The sequence below is a fragment of the Suricata suricatta genome, chromosome 7, assembly GCF_006229205.1.
Source record: "Suricata suricatta isolate VVHF042 chromosome 7, meerkat_22Aug2017_6uvM2_HiC, whole genome shotgun sequence".
NCBI lineage: Eukaryota > Metazoa > Chordata > Mammalia > Carnivora > Herpestidae > Suricata > Suricata suricatta.
The window spans coordinates 144,361,672-144,368,294 of NC_043706.1; the positions used below are offsets into that span (position 1 = coordinate 144,361,672).

General features: G+C 56.4%; 1 long non-coding RNA gene across 1 annotated transcript; it reads right to left on the reverse strand.

The window, feature by feature from the left end:
* Nucleotides 1-1,735: 1,735 nt before the first annotated feature.
* Nucleotides 1,736-6,262, reverse strand: LOC115296234. Its single transcript, XR_003910796.1, has 3 exons — nucleotides 5,659-6,262; nucleotides 4,652-4,813; nucleotides 1,736-2,969 (listed from the first exon to the last, which is right to left on the reverse strand). It is a non-coding gene; the product is annotated as an uncharacterized LOC115296234 (long non-coding RNA).
* Nucleotides 6,263-6,623: the final 361 nt, after the last annotated feature.

Here is a 6,623-nt window from a genome sequence, read left to right on the forward strand (position 1 = left end):
GGGGCAGAGCGCCCCGTGCGACCGCGCGGACAAGGGGGGCCGGGGCCAGCAGAAGGCGCCGCAGCACCGGCGCTCGGCCCTCCCTGGACTCTCGGAGCCCGCAGCTCCTTCAGAAGGCGGGCACCTTCAGGAAGCGCACAGTCTCAGCGGTCCCGACGCCCACAGCGCGGCCTCCTGCCCTGCACCGGCCGTCCTGGGACAGCAGCGCCACCTGCCGACCTGGGAGAGCAGCACTGCCACCTGCCGGCGGAGCCCGGACCCGCCACGGCCCCCACGCTCGGCCACTGAGACTCGCTATGAAGAATAAGGGAATGTGCTTTCAGTGCAAAGACCCAGCCACCCGCCATCTGGGCTGACCAGGGTCCTGATAAGCAGCCCTCACCCCACCCCCGCCCTGCACTGTGGGTTATTTCCGTGGATTTTCACTGGAGTCCTTGTTTTGACTCCGCTGTGCTGAGGGTGCAGAGAGATTCATGAAGAGCCAGGGCTCGGAGCAGGTCTGCTGAGGCGCTGGAAGGTGGGAGATTCCACCAGGAGGAAATGGGCTTTGAGGTGGAGACCCCTTTGGGGGAGGCAGTGTTGGGCTGGTGGGGGAAACACAGGAGCAGTGGCCTGGATGAGCCCAAACCCTCTCCCTCCACCCCTGCCTCAGGGCCCTGCGGGGACCCGGGCCTCCTCAGGCCAGGTGCTTCAGGGCAGCGTCTGGACTGGTCGGCACATGGCCCAGACTCTTCTGCCTCAGGAAGCAAAGCACGTGGTTCAGCCTCTCTGGAGAATGGGTGCCTCTCGTGACTCCCCTTCTTGGGACAAAGCGGATTGGCCCAGAACTTTTGAGATTAAAACCCAGTTTCCCTGATGGTGCCAGGCCCAGGGAATCACGTACGCTGTGACAGCCAACAGCCATGTGGCTCAGGGGACAGGCTGGCAGCCGGGGGCCGCGGCTCACAGGAGCCCGGGCCGCATTCTGAAGGCCATCTTTCCCGACATCCCACCAGGACACCCTCCAGGTTAGGACCCCTACTGTCTGTGCCTGGTGGGCTGATGGGGTCCAAGGACCTCGGGAAAGAACTGCCAGCGGTACCGAGACTCTAAGATCATGTTTCTAGGTAAAGGGCATCTTTATGAGAATATCGGACCAGAAGCGACATCATTACCTTCCTGCCAAATTTGTGTCCACTTGCCACTGAAAAGACACGCGGCCTGAGCTTTCTCCTGCCGGAGGCGGGTGTCCCCACGCTCGGACGGGGCAGGAACGGTCCTCCCTTGCAGACTCGGGGGTTGAGGCAGGACGGGGCTTAGCGCACGGCGAGGAATCCGCCAGGTGTATCTTTTATTGTGTCACGCTGGAGCTCAGTGTCGAAGTTCTTGCAAGAGGTGGTGCGTGCTGGGTTCACTTCCCAGGCCACAGCCCCTGCGGTGCTGGGTGCAGGTCCTCTGAGGCAGGCGGCCGCACTGCTCCTGATGAGGCCGCGGGGTTTAGTGTCCGTGTTTCAGGGTAAGTGCTTCCGACGTGTTATTACACACTCCAAAAAGGAACTCCTGTTGTAGTATTTTAATATTCAGTTTTGTTTTTTTAATTTTCTAATTTTATATAATTTTTTCAAAAATTTTTAATGTTTATTTTTGAGAGACAGAGACAGAGCATGAGCGGGGCTGGAGGGCAGAGAGAGACACACACACTGAGTCTGAAGCAGGCTCCCGGCTGAGCTGTTAGCACAGAGTGTGATGTGGGGCTTGAACCCACAAAGTGCAGGATCTTGACCTGAGCCAAAGTCGGATGCTTAACCTACTGAGCCCCCCGGCGCCCCCAATTTTATACCTTTCTCTTATGACCGTATTATGTTTTTATTTTTACTTTGTTATGTTTTACGATTGCATGTTTTTATTATTATCCTAATGCATTGATTTCTGGGGCTGCGTTCGTTCCCACCTGACACCTCACAGTCCGTTGTGACGCTCCCTGACATACTTGGAAGGCCCCATCCTCCACTTTCCTTTTGTGCACACGGTTACCAACGCGTCCCTTTCTCTCCGGGGAAAACTCTAACCAAAGGAGGGGACTCTAACTAGATCGGCGCGTGCCCGTCACAGAAATCAAGTCAACGTCCCCCCGACAAGCCACGCGGCTCACCCAGCCATCGACCTTGCGTGCTGGCTTTGATTGCGGTAACTGGGTGCTCTCTGGTCATGTGGCGTGTTCGGAAACCCTCGCGTGGACGCCCTGGGGCACCCCAGGTCCGTGGGTGTCGTGGAGTGACCCCGCTTTACCTTTGCCCGTGCGACAAGGAAGCTCCCTTCGGGACAGGCAGTGCTTGCCTGACCGGCGCGTACATGCAGTCCCGGGGTGGCTGCGAGCAGGCGGCCGCCCCGGTTCTGCTCATGGTCTCCGGCCGTGACCCCGACACGGTCACCTGGAGCTCGCGGCAGGCTTTCCCACCATGACCATTTTCAGTGCTGTTAGCCACACGACTTCCCTCTATTTTCTTCTTCTCTGCAGGAACCTAGTGCCTGGGTTTCTATTTTCAGTACCCGGACATATTTGGTATTTTCCCCATTGCTTTAAAAAAAAGGTGCCTTTCCCCTTTCCTGGCTCTTTGTACTTACGGAATGATTCTTGTCGAGTTCAATTACTTTTGAACACAAAGTATTTTCGGTCAACTGTCCCCACTTTGTATCTGTTTAATGTTCTTTTGGGGTTTGACCAACTGACGGCATTCTGTCTTGATTTCAAAAAAATGATGGTTTCCGTCTTCCTGACGATGGTGTGATGGCCTCTCTTCCTTCTCGAGACCTCTGAGCTTAACTGTGTGTGAAGCGGAATAATTGAGCAGCACCAAATCGGGAGTTCAAGCTATAAATTTCAATAAAAATTCTGCCTTCTTCGGTCAGAACTTCATTGGCATGTTGTAAAACGTTAGTTTTTCTCCTCACTTCGCTTCGTTGCGTCATGTCGGCATCATCCTTGGCGTCTGGCAAAGAAAATAATGTACGTTACTTAGCGACCAGGCCGCGTTTCCCGCCGCAGAGCAGAGCCGCCGCCCGGCCGGTGCAGTTCGCAGAGCCGCCACGCGGGGGCGCCGCAAACCTGCCTTTCGGTGCCGGGGGCGCTCACCGCCGGCGGACTACAAGCCGCCCTTGGGGTTGCTGAAGGCTGTGCTCGCTCGGAGCCGCGTCCTCACGCACACACGGGCGACCGGCGACCGCCTGCCCGATTATCCCCTCTGCGCACGCCGAGGGGCTCTCAACTGTCCAAAAGGGATCCGGGGACTGAAAGTGTGCGCACGGGTGCACAGGCGGCTCACGTGGGCCGCGCGTGTGTTCGAGTGTGCGCGTCCACGTGCACCTGTGCGCCTGCACGTGTGCGCCGGCAGCCGGAAGGAAGCGGGGGCCTGGCTTCCGCCGGGGCCGCTGGCTCCCCGGTCCCCGGCCTCCCGCGCAGAGTTCTGCCTCTTCCCTGACAGGGCCACCGGGCTTTAGAGCAAGACGATGACGTTTCTACTTGTCACCGATATGCATTCTGGTGACGGCACTGACACACGCGTGCGCTCCCTTCTCTGGGGACAAGGACGACGTTGGAATTAGATGCTCTTGCCGTTCTGTGACAATTCTGGGATTCCAGGCCTGTCTTCCCCCCACCCCCAGTTCCTTCCTTCTTTCCTCCCTCCCTTCATTCCCAACTTCCCGCTCTCCTTCCTCATTCCCTCCGTCCCCACCCCTCCCTTCCAAGTAAGCATTTGTGGCCACGGGGGCTTGCTGTCCGCTCCGGGACCGTCTCCTGTCCGCTCCGGGACCGCCTCCATAAATACAAGAGTGCGGTCTGTTCCCCTCCTTGTGCTTCCCGTCCGCCTTGCCTCTTCCTGTGTTGAGAAGTCAGGCATATGACACCTGCGCTCCGTCACCGTCTCTGGTCTGATGCCTCCTCTAGGTCACTGTCTCCGGTCTCCGTCCGTCCACCTGCCAGGGCAGCACCTCTACCCACCTGCCCCTCCCCCTTCCCCGGCCCCCTCGAGGGCAGAGGCAGTTCAGACGTTCCCCCAGGACTTTCTCGTCTTGCCATTGCACTTTCCCAGTCATTCCCACCCTCATGTCCGACCCCTGTTCTTTGCTGTGAGCCACCACCGTGTAGACTCCGCCCTCACCACCTCCTGCTCGGGGTGCTGGTCCCGCCAACGTAACTGGTGCCCACGCCAGTGTTGGTGCCTCCACACCCTCCGTGCTGCCTTCTCGCTGCCTTAGGAACACTCTTCCCAAAACCCAGACCCGGTGGTCTCTCTCCCCTGGTGCCGGCCGTGTGGGGGTGCACAGCTCTGGAAGCTTCCCACAGCAAGCACCAAACAGAGCTAAATGTCGTCCATGCCTTTGCATTTTTAACCACTGGTTCAGCTGAGGAGATGAGGACTCCCCTGTTTACTGGACGAGCGACAACTAGAATCTTGTGTTTCGCTTGCAAGACAGGGAAGGTGACAAGTGTGCAGGCCGACGTGAGGCGGGCATAGAGGCCAGAGCAGCAGGGAGCCGAGGCCTCTGACCCGAGCATGGCGCCAATGCCCCCCCCAGGCGGACACGAGAACCCCAGCACCTGCCCGTGAGCAGGAGACACCGAGTGAAGAGCCTGTGCCTAAGTGGGCGCGGGACGCGGCCTCACCCCTACCCGTTGGCGGCCCGGTAAGGAAGTTAACGCAAACACTGGTCCTGAAGCAGAAATGTCTGCCGCCGCTCCGCGAAAACAGGCGCGGCCACGTTCTGGGAGAGCTGGGTGGGAATCCTGATGGTCTGTTACACTTTAAACACACACACAATGGGAAGAAGAAACCTGAAAAAGAGAAAACAGCTCTCAATAAAATTGATAAACACACAAGGAAACAATACATCATATTCAAGAGCCAATAGATTCAATAAGGATTCCATTTCTCAGAACACAAAAAAGTTGAACAGAGACTTAAAACAAGTTTTAAAAAAATGAGCAGAAAAATAAAAGGCAATAAAGAAACTGTAACAAAGTTATCAACTCTAAGAAAAACAAAAGGGCAGATCTGGAAAAAAACAAAAAAGCAAAACTTCACTAAGTAAAACTGGAGGGGCACGTGCGTGGCTCAGTTAAGCCTCCAAGCCTTCATTTCAGCTCCGGTGACCCCACGGTCCCTGGGATCGAGCCCTGTGTCCTGCTCCACGTTGGCAGCAGGGAGCCTGCCTGGAATTCTCTCTCCTTGTGCCCTTCCCTCCCTTGCACTAATAAACAAATGCGCAAACATTAAAAAAATTAAATTTTTTTAAAAAAACATTAAAAAAAACGGACTCTGCTCAGTGAGTGTGTGAGAGTCAGAACCCTGGGTCGGGTAGAGGACGGCTGCAAGAAAGACCCGGAGGTCAGCACCGTGGCAGTTGTGGAACCGAGGTGCCCGCCCTCCCTCCACGGAGGGCAGGGGACTGACCACGGCGGCCGTGCCTGCCGCCCTCCTCCCAGTCTGCTCATTGAAGAGACGGAGCAGAGTTGGGGGGTGAGGCCGCCCCTCCTGGGAGGCAGACTGGGTCTCTTCCTCCTCCTGCAGAAGCCAGGCTCCCTGCCCCCCCTTCTAATACATCTCTTGCAACATCTGATCCCACATTTCAATTCTTTGTGGATGCATTTTCCTCTATGTCCTGAGCATCGCATAATACCTGTGTTAAAGTCTTAGTCTCCTAATTGCAGTATCTGGGTCCGCCCCCATGGATGGCTTTCCTGTGGAGACTGGGTCATATTTTCCCGTTTCATTGAAGGTTGTGTCAGTTTGGATTCTTTCTTGACATTGTGAATATTATTTTGCCCAGACTCCGGATTTTATTACATTCCCCTGAAAAGTGTTGCCGTGCTAGCACGCGGATAACTTGATGGGGATCCGGGTGCAAACCACCTCTATGGACGGCAGCTCGGATCTCCGTCCTCGGCCGTGATCCGCCGCCGGCGCCCAGCATCCATCTCCCGCCGGCAGTCAAGGGTCAGACGGACGAGCACAGAACTTGTGATCGCCCCTCTCTGGGTCTCCTTCTTGGGATTTCCACTCGACGTTCCCATGTCTGTGGAGGCCCTACTTTGAACTTCCAGCTCTCCAGGTGAGAAAGATCACAGACTATCTACTGGACTTCTGGACATCCCAGGCCTGGCCTCGGACGAGCAGCTGTGAAGACAGGAAATCTCTTCTGTGCAAACCCCCTTTCTCCGGGTGGCAGTTCCTCCCCAAAGCCCGCCCCCGCTCAGCCAAGCGATAAACCGGAGAGACGGGAAACCCCTCCAAGGCCTGTGATGGGCTAGGGCCACCGAGGCTCGCAAGAACCGATTGCTAAATATTCTGCAAGTTTCCAACCGATTGTGAAGTCACTGACAGTTTGACCTCAGACACAGTGGGAGTCTTTCTACCATAACTGACAAACTTCCCAAATCAGGCACCTCTCTCTTGGGGGGAGGGGGGATGGAGAAGCCAAGTGACAAGCACACTATTGCTCAACACCGTGTCCATTTTATCCCTTCAAATGTTGACTTCCCTTCAGAATATGCCTGCTGGTGACCATGCTCCACTTCCCGCACATGGCTGGAGTGTGTGTGTATGCACATGTGTGTGGGCACGTGTGTGTGCACGCACGCCGCA